This window comes from Globicephala melas, chromosome 5 (genome assembly GCF_963455315.2).
Source record: "Globicephala melas chromosome 5, mGloMel1.2, whole genome shotgun sequence".
In the NCBI taxonomy this organism is placed as follows: Eukaryota; Metazoa; Chordata; class Mammalia; order Artiodactyla; family Delphinidae; genus Globicephala; species Globicephala melas.
The window spans coordinates 10,911,396-10,930,140 of record NC_083318.1 but is presented as its reverse complement, the minus strand read 5'-3'; positions in this window follow the sequence as shown (position 1 = coordinate 10,930,140).

Below are 18,745 nucleotides of genomic sequence, written 5' to 3'. Positions count from 1 at the left end.
ATACTTAGTAGAATGGGGCAGCACTGGGCTGGGCTAATGGCAAAGATAAAATGAAGATAAAGGGAAGTATTGAAAGGTCCCACAATCCATAGACCACAACCAGAAATCACCACAATTAGTCATCCTCCCCGCACAAAAAAAAACTACTCTGAGAAAAAAACACTTGGGAACACAATCAAAATTAATCAGAGAACCAGAGAGAGAGTGAGAAAAGAGAGAGAGGAATAGTCTGGTGGAGGATGAGAAGAGGAGAGATAAGAGAGGAAGATAATTTTCAGAAATAAAGATTTATTTAAAAGGAACATCAAATTAAATCAAATGGAAATGATGCAAAACATAATAAGAGATAGGAGAAAAATATGAGCAAATAGGTAAACCCGAAATGGAGAGATTAAAAAAATTGAGAAGAACATTCTAAATATAGAACTTAGGCAAAAGAGGACAACACATATGTAATAATGTCTTCTTTATGAAGAAGAAAATTGAGTTAGAGAGAGAAATTACTTGAGTATGTGGGTCAAAAGGTAGGAAATTAATATTGACAACAGACTTCTTGACAACAGCATTTTATATAGGAAGATAATGAAGAATTGTTTTAATGATTGTGAAAGAAAGAACACAGAAGCCGAATTATATGTCATTCACTTAAACCGTGCATCATGTCTAAGGAAGACAGAGCATCATGGACATTTGGGAACTCTGGAAATACAGTTCCTATGATCACTCCCTGAGTAATCTCCTAGTTACTGACAACAAATAGTTCAAACATAGCATGAAGCCTGTGGATAATTATTACATATATTAAATTTTGAATTAAGACTAAGTTATGCTGCTAATAAATGTACTAAAAAGGTAGAGATACTACAATTCACAAAAAATTGAAGAAAAGGGAAAGGTAAGTGAAAGAAGAATATTAATGAATGTTTCGATAGTGTCTAACTGTCAATAAAAGGACAGTAGTGAATAAAAGTAAATGTTAGTCAAAAAGAGAGGAGGGAGAGAAAAGAGGTTACTAGAGATCATTATCATTACTCATTGAAGAAATCAATAGAGAATATTAAAATGCATTGGAGGACTAGTATATTTTATTATATAAGGTTATATAAGATAATGATAGATATAGGAACATTTATAAATACCAAACAAATCCCCCCAAAATTGAACAAAAGTAAATATAGTGTAAGATTTTATATATATAGTTTATATAGTAAAAATATCATGACAGAACTGAAAACCAACATACTAAGTATATCAAAGATATAAATGGGTTAACTCATCATTCAGTAAAGTATTTTCAGATTGGCTAATGAAGCAGGATCTAATTCATTCTGTGTACAAGAGACATACCTACACACAGCAATTCAGGAAGGCTTAAAATAAAAGGAGGATCAAATATTGCTCTTGTCTGATAGTAAGTTTGTGAAGCAGGTGTCACAATTTTGTTTGAGACATGGTAGAGTTTAGTACAAAATATATGTAACAAGGTAGAGAAGGAAAATTTATTATGCTGAAGGTTTCACTGTACAGTTAAAATATAATAGATATTAATAAAATGTGCAAAATTACCACTTTCAGAAAGCAGAAATGACAGGAGATGTATATATATCTATTCATATGTAGATATGTATTAAAACTGGATTTTAACATAGTTTACCCATGGCAAGAATTGGAGAATATAAATAAGCCTCACTTCGAAGTTTTAAAACTGTAGTTAGTGGTAAAGACTTTCTCTTTGACCAAACTTCTCCACCTTCTTCTCCATTAGGCTTTGATTTTGCACTTCCTTGCCAAGTCCACATAGCCCAGTTTTTGCCAGACTCCTACTAAGCCAGTTTAGAGAGAATGCCCCCACCTCTGATATCTGATCTCCTTTGATATCTGATTCCCCTGGCCAACCTTCAGCAAGAATTCTGTTAGTTGGTTTATCAAAAATCCTCCATCCCTTGATGCCTCTTCTTAACATTTTTCCATCCACTGGCCCCCTTACTCCCCACCCAAATGTTCTTTGGGTATAAGTGGCTTATGATATAATGGCTATAAGTGGCTTATGATATAATGTGAAATGTTAAAAGACCACCCTTTAAATCTATGAATAGGAAAAGGGTTACGTCAGTTCCTGCTTTGCTTTGTTGTATTTGGAGTTTAGCTCATTTCTATACTGAAGTCTTTTTTACCCTATTGCAGTCATTTCTGAATAAAAGCTATCTTTACCCAACTTAACTACTGTCTGGCTCTGGTTCTCTTTGACATTACTCTTTGGAGAATCAATTTTAAGGGAAAAAGAATGGATGCAAGAGTCTGTTGTCCCATTCTAGAGTGGAGATGATGATACCTTTTCTAGTAACAGTGGCAATGGTGATAGAAAGGAGTGCACGTGTGTGGGATATACTTTGGAGAAAGAAATAACAGGTCTATCAGTTATTTACACGAGAGAAATGAAAGATCGTGAATAAACAATACTTTGAAGTCTGAAACTTAGAGAACAGTCAGAGGTAGAAATAAAACTATGGGAGTTATTAACATATAGGCATTTAAAATAATGATTTTGGGGGGATTAAATCACCCAAGCAAAGGTTTAGACAGCCAATAGAAATTAATAGAAAATAAGCCAAGTAAATAAACCTGTCCAAATTAAGCTGAGAATAAAAAATTCAGAGTGGTAAGGAGAAATCCGGGGTGGTGTATTTTTAAGAAAATGCATAAAGGAGACTGTTTTGAAGAGGAACAAGCTGTTAGTTATTTGAAATGCTGCTGAGACTGGGAAATGTGAGTAGTGCCCATATAGAAGTTATCAGCAGCCATTAAAAGAACACTTTCATTAAAATTATGGATAAGAAACTAGATTAGAATAAGATAAATGGGTCCTTAATTTCAGAATTGTGGCATAATAGAAAACCTAAAAACTCTCATTAGAAAAACAAGAAGTGCGACATAAACTATAGCAACTATCCACTTAAATACATATTAGAGGATTTCAGGTTCCGGCCCTGATAGAGTAGCTCACAGTGAACAAGCCCACATACTGAAGATAGCTATAAAATCTGGGCAATATTGTTTGAAGGCATTGGAGGATAACCAACCCATATGGGACTTGAGGGGGTTTATTATTAAGAAGAAATAAGCCCACAAGATAAATTACATGCCCAGCCTTTTTTTTTTTTTTTCCCTGACAGGACTTCCCAAATATTGATGTGAAAAAGAGACCATAACCACAGAGAAGTTGACCAAGTATCTACGTAAAAGTCTCCTTATGTGTGGCCCACTTCAGACACATGCATGTACAGGGTAAGACTTCAGGAAGCTCCACAGGAAACAGTAGGTGGAAGGCTGAGTGCTGAGCTTATAATTCAGCTGGTGGTGCAGAGCAGTAAGTAGTGTGGCATGGGGGTGGGAAATTACACACTTGGGTGTGGTAATTCTCCAGGTTTTAGCTTTCATGTGAGGTGGTGCATTCTCGGTGCCTCTCACACTAGTAAAATAATTATTTAATCAACTGTATATAAAAGCTGACCTTGAATAGGCATGGGGAAAAAGCATGTCATACATTGAGGGTAATGATTAATCTAACTTTTATAACTGAGATCTAATTTAAATGTATGTTATTCACCATATTCTCAGTTTAAATGAAGAAAATCACATCATCTCAATATAGATGCATAAAATGTGTGTCTTAACAGCTATAGATACAGAAAAAAGTATTTGATAAAATTCATTATGAAGTCATTATATATAAATATACATATATGTACATTATTAACCAGATAAAAGGTATCTTTCGAAATCCTATAAGTGGCTTATGATATAATGTGAAATGTTAAAAGACCACCCTTTAAATCTGTGAATAGGAAAAGGGTTACGTTAGTTTCCCATGGCTCTTGTAACAAATTAACACAAACTGGGGAATGCAAACTCATTTTTCTACAATCTGGAAGCCAGAAATCCAAAATCAGTTTCACCAGGTCAAAACCAAGGTGTCAGCGGGGCCGTGCTCCCTCCAGGGACTCCAGGGAGAATCTGTTTCCTTGCCTTTCCAACTCCTAGTGCTACATTTCTTGGCTTATAGTCCCTTCCTCTGTCTTCAGGGCAGCAGTGTATCATCTGCAGATCTCTCTCCACTTCCATCATCACATAACCTTCTGTCTTCTGTGTCAAACATTCCTCTCGCTTGCTCTTAGGACACTTATATTTGCATGTAAGCCTCACCGAGATAATCCATGATAATCTCCCATCTCAAGATGCTTAATTTAATCACATCTGCAAGTCTTTCACCATATAATGTAACACTTACCGACTCCAGGGATGACAAACCTGGATATCTTTGGAGGCTATCATTAAGCCTAACACAAATGCCCTCACTTGCTGCTTCTATTACTCATTGTACTTTCTGAATAACTTTTTAAAAGAAGGCTTGCTCTGAAGTAGAAGTAAGAAGTGGTTCAGTATTTGTGGAAATGTGGGATAAGGGGAAGTTTTATTTTTGGAAGGTGGTGTATAAAAACATACTCATATGAGGATAGTAATGACAAATAGAAGAAAAATGGAAATAATGATGCAGAGGGGAGAAAGATTGGCTATAGCAACCATGTAAATCCTGTGGGAGAAAAATTTGAATAAGATACTGAATAATAATTGCAGGATCGCCGTTTGATGGATACCTTGCACATTATTTTTCACAATATTTCCTGGGTTGACCTTAATTGCTTTACTGTCAATAGCTATTAATTTGAGTGAAAATTAATGACTGAGATAGGAAAAATGGAAAAGAAGACAGAGCACAGGGAATTCTTTAATAAGTGGAAAACAGTAGTCAGTAGACACTGAATGGGAGGAGGCACTTGTTCATAAAAAGACATCCGTGGGCTTCCCTGGTGGCGCAGTGGTTGAGAGTCCGCCTGCCGATGCAGGGGACACGGGTTCGTGCCCCGGTCCGGGAAGATCCCACGTGCCGCGGAGCGGCTGGGCCCGTGAGCCATGGCCGCTGAGCCTGCGCGTCCGGAGGCTGTGCTCCGCAACGGGAGAGGCCACAGCAGTGAGAGGCCCGCGAACCGCAAAAAAAAAAAAAAAAAAAAAGACATCTGTATATATATGGGAAAAGAAGTTGTAAAATTTATGTATTATTTATTTCCCAAATTTCTATCGTAAAGAAATTACATGTTCATAAAATGACAAAGGGGCTCACATTAAGAAAATAATTCATATATTCTATTACTTATGTACTTAATCTCTTCCTTACTTATTTTTGGGTGGGTCATACCGTACAGTTTAAATGTGGCCACTACTATCTTTTATTAACATTTACGAAAACAAGCACCTTTTCATAGTGTCTAAGTCTCTATGTAACCTAAAGCTTAATATCTCAAAAATGCTAAATTATAAAGAGAAAGGAAAATGTGTGTTAAATACATTTCAGTGTAACTTATTAGAATATTGTATATGATAAGGGTGCTTAAAACTTAAGCATCAAGGTCGAGAGATGAGAACAGGAACCTAGATTGCCGTACTAGAAAATCTAGAAATATAGCAAAGATGAGTTCAGTAATTTGATCCAACACTGAAGGTCATCGAACTACAGACAACAGGGTTAACCAGACCCATGTCCTGTTTTGGTAAATGAAATTTTATTGGAATAGAGCAGCAGCATTATTTTTACATACTGTCTATAGCTAGTTACATGCTGCAATGACAGATTAGAATAATTGTGACAGAGACCATACGGCACACATAGTCTAAAATATTTAGTAGCTGACCCTTTACAGAATGGGTTGTGAATGACTGCCCTAGTTATTCTCAGGTTCAATGTCATTTGTGAAACAGTTTTGTTTAGTGTGGCCATGTTTCATTCCCTTTCTAATGACAATAATTATTACAGCCTCTAGGCAGAAGATACCAATTAGTTTAAGATTTCATTATTAAGAATGGTGCACTTAATTAAGCCATAGTTGTTACTTCAAGTATAATTAATTAGTGAAGGTATATTGCTTTTATAGGGTATAATTAATAGGCAGGTAGGTTCTGCTCTGTAACAGTTATAATTTCAATGCTCATGGCTTTATAGAATTTAAGGATAGAGTCTGTTTATTATTAATTATATTTCACATCATCTAGCTCATGTGATGTAGCTATCATGTAGCACATTATTTATGTGGTTGATAATTTATTTTAGATATAATAATTGGATGAGAGAATTCACGGTGATTAAGGAAGAATTCATGGAAATACGGCTGATAGGGTGTTCGAGAAGACAAATCAATACATTCATTTACTAAGTTATGTTGTCATTCAAGCAAATAAAAATAGTTTTCGCTATCAACATCCATATAAATCTGTCATATAATTGATCCTATACTTCTGAATGAAATGAATGAAAACATAGTTTGCATTGGTTTGATGGAATTTTAGACATTATTTCTTTAAAATTTAGCCTGAAAACTGATACTTGGTTTTACTAGCAAGAAATTCCAAACTTGGAATGTATTAGTAAATACAGAACTCTAGAAGAACTCTAGATCAAAAGACCCTGAAATGTAGGGTCTCAAGCATTATTTTAATTATTTGCATTGCATATTTAAGTTTATTTGTTATTATAACTTAATAACTTGATAAAGGGGGTTTTATATACCTTCTGTGTCTGTTTACACAAGTTTGAATACAGTGAAGTGTCAAATTCTTCAGTGTAAGAGATTTGAGCCACAGAAGACAAACAATTACAGGGACAAACAACATAAACTGCACATAGACTGTAAAGCATATTTGGGTTATTGTAGTTAGTCTTTGTTTCCAAAAGAAAAACAACTTGGAAAGGAGAAGTGGTATGAATCTTAAGTACAAGTACTTTCTTCAGCCTTTCAGTTTTAGGAAAGAACAAACTGGAAACATGGAAATATATTTCTTGAGAGATAATTCTCAGTTGGCCTCTAGTGTTTCTGTGTATTTTCTGAGCAGAATACTAGCTGTAGTTTTTCTATACCATCTTTTCGAAGGTTTCTAAGTAGTAGTCAGCCTTGGAAGACCAAGATAGTGTTTATAGACCAGAGAACAAATTTTCCTTTTTTTTCAGTATAAAATATATAGTGTCTCCCTTTATAGGAAACATCAGACAGGTTTGCTTACTGCTATGTATTAAAGATTTGGGTTGCCTATACTTGAGGTGCCTCAGCTGTAACTATGTGTACAGCATTCACTAGAGCCCCTCGGCATCATCTCCATCAGGCTTGAGGAAAGAGGAACCAACATGAACATGAAGCTCATGCATCTGCGTGCCTTGCTGCAAATAATAAAGTCCTTCATTTTTGACCAAGGAGTCACATGTCATCTGCCAGAATCCATGAGGCAGGCTACCTTGTAAGCTTGCTAGTAGGGTGTAATCTCAGATCCGTCACAGTTCCTGACAATATTCCTTTACAACTATCTATGGATGTATACCCCTTGGAAAAATTATGCATACTTTTAAGGATATGTGATATTCCAGTTAAATGACAACTATATGAAAGGAAACATCACTTTAAGCTTCCTCCTAGATTACTACATCTTTTAGGTAAATAAGGTATGTGCAAAATTCTCTATTTAGTCATGTTCTATATTGAAAAGAACCTCATATAAAGTCATATGAGATAAGCCCAAAATAGTCATTAATTCACTTTTATTTTTCAAAACAATTTTATTGCTTTTGTATCATCAGCATTACCTTGAAAAAGACCAAGTTTAAAGTACTAATGTGGTTCAAATACACTTTGCCCATCGATTACAAATTAGGAATTAAGAGGTGGCATATTTTAAAAGAATCTTGGATAATCCTGTTTGGAATTGGGTTATGTGATGTTTATTTCTCTCTTTGAGAATATGCATGGTTAATAAACTGTTGATAAATATTCTTCAATATTTCTTATAAATTTATTTATTTTATTTATTTATTTATTTTTGGCTGCATAGGGTCTTCATTGCTGGGCGTGGGCTTTCTCTAGTTGTGGTGAGCGGGGGCTACTCTGTTGGGGTGCACGGGCTTCTCATTGCGGTGGCTTCTCTTGTTGTGGAGCATGGGCTCTTAAGCGTGCGGGCTTCGGTAGTTGTGGCACACAGGCTGAGTAGTTGCGACACACGGGCTTAGTTGCTCCACGGCATGTGGGATCTTCCCGGACCAGGGCTCAAACCCATGTCCCCTGCAATGGCAGGTGGATTCTTAACCACTGCACCACCAGTGAAGCCCAGTATTCTTCACTATTTTTGATGTTACTGCATGAAATAAATTACAGATATTGCAGCAAGGTAAGGAAATGGAAGAATGTAAGTCTGAAAATACTGTGGTAACCCTCTCAGTCTGGAAATTAGATAATCTAGGTTTTGTTTGTTTGGCTTTTTTTGTTTGCTTTTGCTATTCCTTTTCCTTTTGGAGAATAAACAAAGTCTGCCTCTCAGCAACTTGTGGAAGAAAAAAATATAGTTAGATATAATTGTCATCTCTTACTCAAGAATGACTATTACAAGAAATGGCACTTAATGCAGTGTTTTGTGTCTCTCCAACAATCAAAAGAGCTGGTAGAGATTATCTTTTCCATGAGTTCATTCTGGGCCCTATATGACTTCTGTCTTGTTGCTCTCGATAACCCTGTCTTCCAGTGTCATCCTTATGGTTGAAGCAGTTTAGCAGCACTTCTGCATTCCTGCCCAGGGAGAACTATAAGAAAAAGTCTAACACAATCAGCTTTGTATTTAGGAAATTACCTGGAATTTATGCCCATGGTATCATTCATATTATGCATGATAAAAATTAATCATTGGATAGGAAGCTATGAAATGTAATCTGCTCATGGTCATATGTATTTAAGGTCCTATTAATAAAGAAAGAAAGAAAGAAAGCATATTAGGGACAATTAGTAGTCTCTACTCTGAAGAAGTTGCCAAGTCCTTTCCAACTATGAATATTGAAAAGGTTTATCTGCGACTACACTTTCAACTTGGAAATACCTGTGCAGGCATTCAATAATAAAAAAAATATGAATAACAATAATAATGAAATGTCTCATAACAGAGACATGAAGAGATTGTTTAAAATATGATTGTTGCTTTATCTTGCCCTTGGTAGATAATAAATGAACTAGAGAAAAATCAAATTTGATTTATGTGAGTTACATGGATTTGTAAAATTTATAAGTCACTGAAATATTTTTAAAGATAAATTAATTGGAACCTAGCCAAAAGAAATAAATATTTACATATTTTGGTAAATTTTTTTTATTTAATTCTTTTCCAATCAAGGCTAGATAATAGGTACTATATTCCCTACAAATTTAAATGCTCTTAAGTTCTGAAATTCTATCTAGAGAAAATAGAGACATAGGTTTAACTTAAATCATGTTTGAATAATGGATGTATAAACATATGTGTAACAGTTAGAGAGAGTGGAAAGGGCCCAGGATAAAATAGCATAACAAACTATCGCCAATGGTCTTCCTATAATGTTAGTAAATTTATTATGATCTGTTGTAAGGATACTGTTTTACCTTCCTTGATTCTACTCTCCCAAGTCCCTAAATATTAATTCAATGGAAAAGAGACTTCAGCTATAGTTTCAGTTTAATTTCTCTGCTCAAGATATGCAGTGCAGTTAATTAGAATCATATAATCTTAGAACAAAAAGTATCCTTAGAGATTGTCTAATGCTATTCTCTCATTTAAGCATGTGGAAAAGGGTTTAGCAATCTTACTAAGGTCAAATTCAGAAAACACATAGAAAGTCTTTAGTTAAAAGTATAACTTAGTTTTTAGTTAAAAAATTAAAAGTATAAAACAGGGCTTCCCTGTTGGCGCAATGGTTAAGAATCCTTCCGCCAATGCAGGGCACACGGGTTCGAGCCCTGGTCCGGGAAGATCCCACATGCCATGGAGCAACTAAGCCACAACTACTGAGCCCACATGCCACAGCTACTGAAGCCGGTGTGCCTAAAGCCCGTGCTCCGCAACAAGAGAAGCCACCGCAGTGAGAAGCCCGCACACAGCTACAAAGACCCAGTGCAGGCAAAAATAAAATAAATAAATAAATTAAAAAAAAATAAAAGTATAAAACAAATGGTATTATTAATTTATTTATGAGCATGTATAAGAAAATTTAAGTCTTTTAAAATTATTTGTCCCTTATGACATGATTCTGGTAAGTTTTTTTACTAACCTGTAGTCTCTTTTCACATAGCAGTCATAAGTGATACTGCTAAATCTTTAAAGAGGTTATTACTTTTTTTTTTTAACATCTTTATTGGGGTATAATTGCTTTACAATGGTGTGTTGGTTTCTGCTTTATAACAAAGTGAATCAGTTATACATATACATATGTTCCCATATCTCTTCCCTCTCGCGTCTCCCTCCCTCCCACCCTCCCTATCCCACCCCTCTAGGTGGTCACAAAGCACCGAGCTGATCTCCCTGTGCTATGCGGCTGCTTCCCACTAGCTATCTACCTTACGTTTGTTAGTGTGTATATGTCCATGACTCTCTCTCGCCCTGTCACAGCTCACCCTTCCCCCTCCCCATATCCTCAAGTCCGTTCTCCAGTAGGTCTGTGTCTTTATTCAAAGTGGTTGTTACTTTTACTTGTCATAACCCTTAATTGGGCGCCCATCAAATAAGAAGGTCAAATCTTTACCATTTCTTAAGAAGCCTATGTGCCCTTACCCCTACTACATCTCTGACCTCATCCCTGCTCTATCACATGGGCATCCTTATGGGAACATCACAGGTACGTTCGCACCCCAGGCCTCATATGATGCTTCTGCTATCTGAAAAACCCTCCCCTCAAATATGCTTCTGCTAACTCTCTTACTGTTCATTGTATTCAAATGGTACCAGGCTGTGAGGTCTCCAGCAACCATCTTGTTCAGAATTTAACACCTCCTCATACTAGAACTTCCTAATCCCCTTCCCTGCTCTGTTTTTTGGTGGTAGAATTTAGCACCACCTGGCATAAAACACATTATACTTTGTGATACTATTTATTGTCTTTCTCATAATACTAGAACATAAACTCTATGAAGCCAATACAATTTCAAAGTTTTATTCATTGCTTTTGCCTCGTCCCCATATATGTACCTAACACATAGTAAATGCTCAATAAGTCTTTGTAGAATGAATGAAAAATGATCCTCGTTTATATTTTATGGGAGTTTTTGTTTTTGCCGCATGGCTTGTGGGATCTTAGTTCCCCTACCAGGGATTGAACCTGGGCCCTTGGCAGTGAAAGCGTGGAGTCCTAACCACTGGACCACCAGGGAATTCCCCTCATTTATTTATAATGGATATGCATGCCTCTTATGGACAAGCCAGAATTTATTTCTCCATCTCTTATTTGCATACTTTTGCAAGGAAGAATATCATTGTCATGAAAACAACTATATATGTACATATATGTGTTTTCATGGAAATTGTATACATATATACATAGATACTCGTGTCTAATATTTATAGGTATTTTTGTTTGTATTATGTAACATGTACAATTTTATAGTTAATGTCCTGCACGTTGATAAAACTTCAATAAAAAGGAACTAGTATTATGAAATACTTGTTAAAATAGCAGCAAAATACCTTTCCCCATATAATATACCTCAGAGAATTCTGAAGAACTCTTCTCAGATTTCTGGGATAGTGCTTGTAATTCTTCCCAACTTTTCCTATGTTGCTTTACAAACAATTTTAATCTTCAAAATTTCAAATTTTGTGTATACATGTTGAAGTACTGTACTATTCATTTGTGAGCCTGAAATGAGAATATATAGAAGCTCAATATGTTTCAATTATGTATCTATGTGATAGGCAGCATATATGAACAAAAAATATCATTTGTTTTACTACATTAATAAAGTAGGAACAGAACTGCTTTTATTCTGTATCTTTTGATACAGAGTTGGAATTACTAACACAAGGTATGAATTTAGTAGTAAATTTGAGGTTAGAATGTAGGGAAGGTCAGTAGTTTTATTTTTCACAAGTTTATTTTGAAATGGATATTTAATTTTAATGTTTTAAGTAAATTAATTATAAACATGAAATCCAGGCTACTTTTTATTTTTGCCTAAGATATAAATAAAATATGAAAATACATAAAGACCACAATAGCTGTTGTAGTTAGGTAGTAAGGTATCTTCTGATCCTATTGATGTAGTCTGTTGTTTAGATTTCTTTTTTTTTTTTACGCGGGCCTCTCACTGTTGTGGCCTCTCCCGCTGCGGAGCACAGGCTCCGGACGCACAGGCTCAGCGGCCATGGCTCACGGGCCCAGCCGCTCCGTGGCATGTGGGATCTTCCCGGACCGGGGCACAAACCCGTGTCCCCTGCATCGGCAGGCGGACTCTCAACCACTGCGCCACCAGAGAAGCCCGTTTCGATTTTTAATAATGAAACTTCATTAATTTTATAATCTTCAAAGATGTTTTTAAAAGAAATAATTGCATTACTTTTTATCACTTACACTGACATATTTCAATTGAGTTGACTGACAAAAAATAGCATTACAATTTATTAAAATATCTACAAGGTGTGCTTTACTTGCGCTGCTAATTCAGCTCCTTTTAAGCATGCCTTCTCATTCTCTAATTGATATAATTCAGAGGCTACCCTTGGACACAATTTAATGAATAAGCTAATGAGTTCCAGTTGTTCCAATGTAAAATTCCTTTTATTGGGTATTTCTGGAGATGTGGGATAATTTGAATGTTTAATTTGGTGACTCAGTATGACCTATTTTATATTGTCTTGTAAATGTGTGAAAAATATAAGTGCTAGAATATTCAGAGAAAATTTGTCATCTGATTACATTTGGGAACATTATACCACTTCATTGTCTTGTGTCAGCATAAGACTCGTTTTTAAAGATGATATTGCATATGTGTTTACTCCTTTAAAACTCTAAAAAGAATATGTTTCATTCACATAACATATGGAAGACACTAGAAATAAATAAGAATAAATATGTTTCAGGACACAAACATTTACATGATTACACTTTTTTTTCCTTAAAATTAATATATTCTAATCTGTTGAGGGGGAAATTACAATTTTATAGTTAGAAAAAGCCTTTAATTCCAGTACTGTTATTGCATTAATCATGCACAAGCTCTGGAGAGGTGTCTCTCTGGTGGAGCCCCTCCCACCAGCAAGCGATGCCCCAGCATTTCCCTGACTCTTGCTCACCCACCCAACCCCGGCGAAATTCATTACACCAACTTTGTGCGTTAATATACCCTAACCGCAATTACCTCAAGGATTTGGGGTATTCGTTAATTGGATTGATATATTTGAACACATTTTGTAAAAAAGAAAGATCTAAACAACTGTTAAGTATACAGAGGGATTGCGCAGCAATCATACATACTACTCTGCTTTTTTAGTTGTTTTGCCATAGAAACATAAAGCAAATGAAATTTTATATGGAACTCCAATTCATAAAACCAGCAATAATGGAGATATTCTCAATAAGTCAGGGACTAAACTGAGGTGTGCAGGGAACCATGAGTTCCAACTGCTTAGTCTATTCTTTATCCTGCTGCCAATGTTAAGGCATCTCTATGCAAACCCAGTAGATGGGACAGGTGCATTTGAGCTCTGCAGTTCAGTTTACATCGTGACTTTACCGATTAATTACTGCAAAATCTTAAGATATTTGAACGTTATGGAGTATCATAATAGAGATAAAACTATAGTCAGTAAATTATTAACAGGAAAAAAGCAACTATTTTTAAGTGGCTTTATGTGCTATTTAGACAATATGACCATTCTCTTAAATGGCGAGAATAAAGTTCAAGGGTTTCTCATTCAAATATATATTTCTAATATCCAGAAGCCTTTATCAGTGTAGGACCAAAATGTGAGTATATTATTATTTGAGCATAATAAAATCCTTTAAAATGTCTAAATTGCTGCATCCCATAGATTTTGGGTCGTGGTGTTTTCATTGTCATTTGTTTCTAGGTGTTTTTGATTTCTTCAGTGATATCTTGGTTATTAAGTAGTGTATTGTTTAGCCTCCATGTGTTTGTATTTTTTACAGATTTTTTCCTGTAATTGATACCTAGTCTCGTAGCGTTGTGGTCAGAAAAGATACTTGATACAATTTCAATTTTCTTAAATTTACCGAGGCTTGATTTATGACCCAAGATATGATCTATCCTGGAGAATATTCCATGAACACTTGAGACATTCTATGTGATTATGAAAATGTTAAGATTTTTTTTGAAACCCAAAGGTTTAATATACATTACAACTAAATCAATAAACTTCTCCCATCATAACAATTAAATGTAAGGATAATTGGTGTTTCAGAAATAGAGTTTTATCAACTGAAAATATGAAAACATATTTAACAGTACAGTAGAAAAAATCTCTGTAATAAAGGACTATACATATTTCAAACACAATGATACATCATGTGCTTGGAAAATTAAATCAAGAATATAAAATAAGGTGCATACTGGTTATATTATTAAGCTTCAATGATTAAGAAATAAAGCATCCTTGTATGAAAACATGTAATATTCTTAAAAGAAAAAAATCAGCATGCAATAGATGTAACCATTAACAATTATTTACAGAAGAAAGGTGCAATGTTTATAGAATAATGAGGGAGGAAACTTATGACCTAAAATTATATCCAAAGAATTTATTAAATTATTAAAAATTTAAAATGGCAAATATTTTTGAACATAAATAAGGGGAAATAGGAACTATGCTCCCTTCTTTAGAAAAAAATGATGAAATGCAGCTATCCTAGAGATAAAAATGGAGATGCAGCAGTCAAATGATTGACACTGAGTTTGACATACATTACATGAGAACAGAAAAAAAACTATGAGAGGTTAGAGTTACACCACATGAATATTATAAACTTTTAAAATATGTGAGAAGCACTTTAAAATAAGGGGCATATAGAAGGAAGTGTAAATGCATTAATCTTTTCTTACTTAGCATGGAATCAGTAGACATTCAAGTTTCATAATTCAAGAGACAGAGGAGAAATATATGATTTCATACGTAGTCATCTTATGTGGTAGATTTTAATCTCCCCAAATATTTTGAATAACAGAACTGATCTGTCAGAAAAAGCTAAAGAAAAAACAAAAAGAAAAAATCTACTAGGTGACATTTTAAACAAAACTGGATACCAGGTAATCTCCACAAACCTCATAATTCAGTTGAATTGTCCCAAACCCCAAAATAATGGTCCTATAGGAAATAGAATGATATATATCGAATAGAGCAGACAGTGAAACAGGGCTTTTAAATTACCTACAAGCTTTAGAAATGTTTTAAATGCTAAAAAAATAAAGTCATCTCTGAAAGATGAGGACCCTAAGAAGAAACCTGTATGGATAGATCTGAAAACCTGAAATCATAAGTTGGAAGAAAAATTTTCACAGGCTGTGAATTTCAAATAGTTTGAAAAACTGTGTATGGAGGAAATGGAACAATCAAAGACCAAAGACAGTCAAGCCCTTAAACACTATGAAATATCCAGGAAGGCTGAAAATTTGATGGAGAACAACTAGGATATTAAACTAAATTGCAGGAATGCTGGGGAGAAAAGAAATTAAAGGAGTGGCACAAAAAGATCTCAGAAGAAGCAGATCACAGAAACCTCTGTAAAAACCAACATCTAACACTCAAAGCAGTGTTTCGAAAAGAAAGGAATCTCCAAGAAGGAACAAAAGGCAAAGAGGCAGAAATTCGCTCTAAACCATTTCAGCCCTTAGAATCAGAAAGACTGTTCTGTAGATAGGTTAATTTGTGCCATATTTTAGATTACCCATATAAGTGATACCATACAGACTTACAGACAGAGAGAACAGACTTGTGGTTGCCAAAGGGGAGGGGGTTGAGGGGGGGAAGCACTGGGAGTGTGGGATTAGCAGATGTAAACTATGATATATAAGGTGGATAAACAAAAAGTTCTTACTGTATAGCACAGGGCACTATATTCAATATCCTCTGATAAACCATGATGGAAAAGAATATACTAAAAAATGTGTCTGTATGTGGATAACTGAGTCACCTTTGCTGTACAGCAGAGATTGGCACAGCATTGTACATCAACTCTACTTCAATTAAAAAAAAAAAAAGGACCAGAAAGCCTGTAATTTGAGGAGGCAGCCCTCAAGTCATGAAGCTGAGAAAGCTGTCTTACCCGTCCTCCACATAAACTGCTTCTAGTACTCCTGAAGAGTAACCTTGTTTAACCACGGGGAAAATAGAAATAGATTCTAAAGCCAGCAAGTATAGAAGAAGATAAACCATGAAAATGAACATCATAACATACAAAGTAATAAACCCCCACAAAACAGAGGAGACCTCTAACCTCATATTTTAGCTAATGTTTATTTCTCATAGTTTATTATTATTATTTATTTTATTTTTTTTATTTTTATTTTTTTTTGCTTTATGTGGGCCTCTCACTGTTGTGGCCTCTCCCGTTGCGGAGCACAGGCTCCGGACGCACAGGCTCAGCGGCCGTGGCTCATGGGCCCAGCTGCTCCACAGCATGTGGGATCCTCCTGGACCGGGGCACGAACCCATGTCCCCTGCATTAGCAGGCGGACTCTCAACCACTGCGCCACCAGGGAAGCCCTCATAGTTTATTATTTTAAAATAATTTTAGATTTATAGAAAAAATGCAAAATGTTGACAGAGAGCTCCAGTATACTTTCACCCAGTTTGCCTTAATGTTAACATTTTATAAGACCCTAGTTCAAGTATCAAACACAAGATATTAAATTTGGTACAATATTTAACTTAACTACAGACTCTATTCAAATTTGCCAGTTTTCCACTATCTCTTATCCATTCCAGGACACTGTCAAGGATCCAGTTGCATTTGGTTGTCATGTCACCTTAGAATCCTCCCATAGGCGACAGATAATCTTTCCTTGACTTTAATGACTCTATAACTTTGAACACTAGTGTTCAGGTATTTTGTAGAATGCACATTATTAGAGTTTGCCTAATAATTTCTCATGATGAAATTGAAGTTATATTTCTTTGGAAAGTGATATATCCTCAGTGCATCCTACTGCACTGAGGACATAAGATATAGATGTGTTTTATTGGGTGTGATGGTAATCTTGATTATTTAAAGTAGTGTCTGCCAGGTTTCCTTACTGTAAAGATATTATATTCCCTTTGTATTTAATAAATACCTTGAGGGAGATATTTTGAGACTATGCAAATATATTCTTTATCCTCAGAGTTTCTCTCATTAATTTTAGCATCCACTGGTGCTAAAATAGCATCCTAGTCTCTCTTTCATTCTTCCTTTTACCATTCACCTTCTAAAGGAAACCAGTCTCATTATTTATGGATTATCTGTCCTGTGTCTTTCATACAAGTGAGCAGATTCATGTATATTTTCTTATATCTCCTTATTTCTTACATGCAGTGTAGCAAATTATAAACATTCTTTTGCACTTCGCTTTTTTCACCTTACAGTATATCCTGGAAATCATCAGTTTACCCCCTCACTCTGTCCTAGAAATGAATAATACTCCTTTGTGTGAGCATTTGTAAGTTATTCAAGCATTCTGCTATAGGTAGACATTTAGGCTGTTTCTAATATTTTGCAGCTACAACAATGCTACAAGGAATAATGTAGTGCATATATGTTTTCTTATAGTTGGGGGTGTATTTTCAGGTTAGATTTTTTTAAGTGGAATTGCTGTGTCAAAAGATAAGTGCCTGTGTGGTTTCGTTAGACTTTACCAACTTCTCCTCCAGAAGAGTTGTATGAATAGAGTTTACATCCTTACCAGCAATGAATGAAAGTGCTGTTTCCTTACAGACTCACTAATGGAAGTGTTGTCATTCCTCATCATTTCAGTCTGATAGGTAAAAATGGTATCTGAGTGTTATTTTAATTGGCATTTCTCTGTGTATGTGAATGAGTAGATAATTGAATATCAGACAGTGTACACAGAACTCATGTAATAGTGGGACAAAATTGGTCCTAGTATAAAGGCTGCTTTCACCCAACCTAACAGAGCTTAAAAACACATCAGTCTGTTTCCAAGTAAATGAACTATGTCCCAAAACAAGGCTCAAGAATATTTATGAGTACAAAAATATCCATCACCTAACAAAATAAAATTCACTATGTTTACCATCAGAAATTATCAGGCAGGGCTTCCCTGGTGGCGCAGTGGTTGAGAGTCCGCCTGCCGATTCAGGGGACACGGGTTCATGCCCCGATCCGGGAAGATCCCACATGCCGCGGAGCAGCTAAGCCTGTGAGCCATGGCCGCTGAGCCTGCGCGTCGGGAGCCTGTGCTCCGCAACGGGAGAGGCCACAACAGTGAGAGGCCACAACGGGAGAGGCCACAACAGTGAGAGGCCCGTGTGGGATGTGCTTAGAAGATGAGGTGGGAAAATGGAGAAGACCTGGAGCACCTGTATACCTACTTCCTTTTCCTAATCAGACTTGATTTCTGAACTCCAACATAACATCAAAATAAGCATAATAATCTCATCTCAATTCTGGCTTCAAGACCTAACTGACTTTGTCCTAAAGACCAAAGGCAATTCAATCTTATCTACTTTCTATAAAATGTTCTACTTATTCATGATAATTTATTAAAACAGCTTTCAAAAGAATTTTCAAAATATTTTATTACTATCATAACCTCAGATAACCTGAAGTAAAGTCATACTACATGATAAACACTTGGCTAAACACCTCTCAGTAATCCATATTCTTAAAATGACAAGCTATAGCATCAAA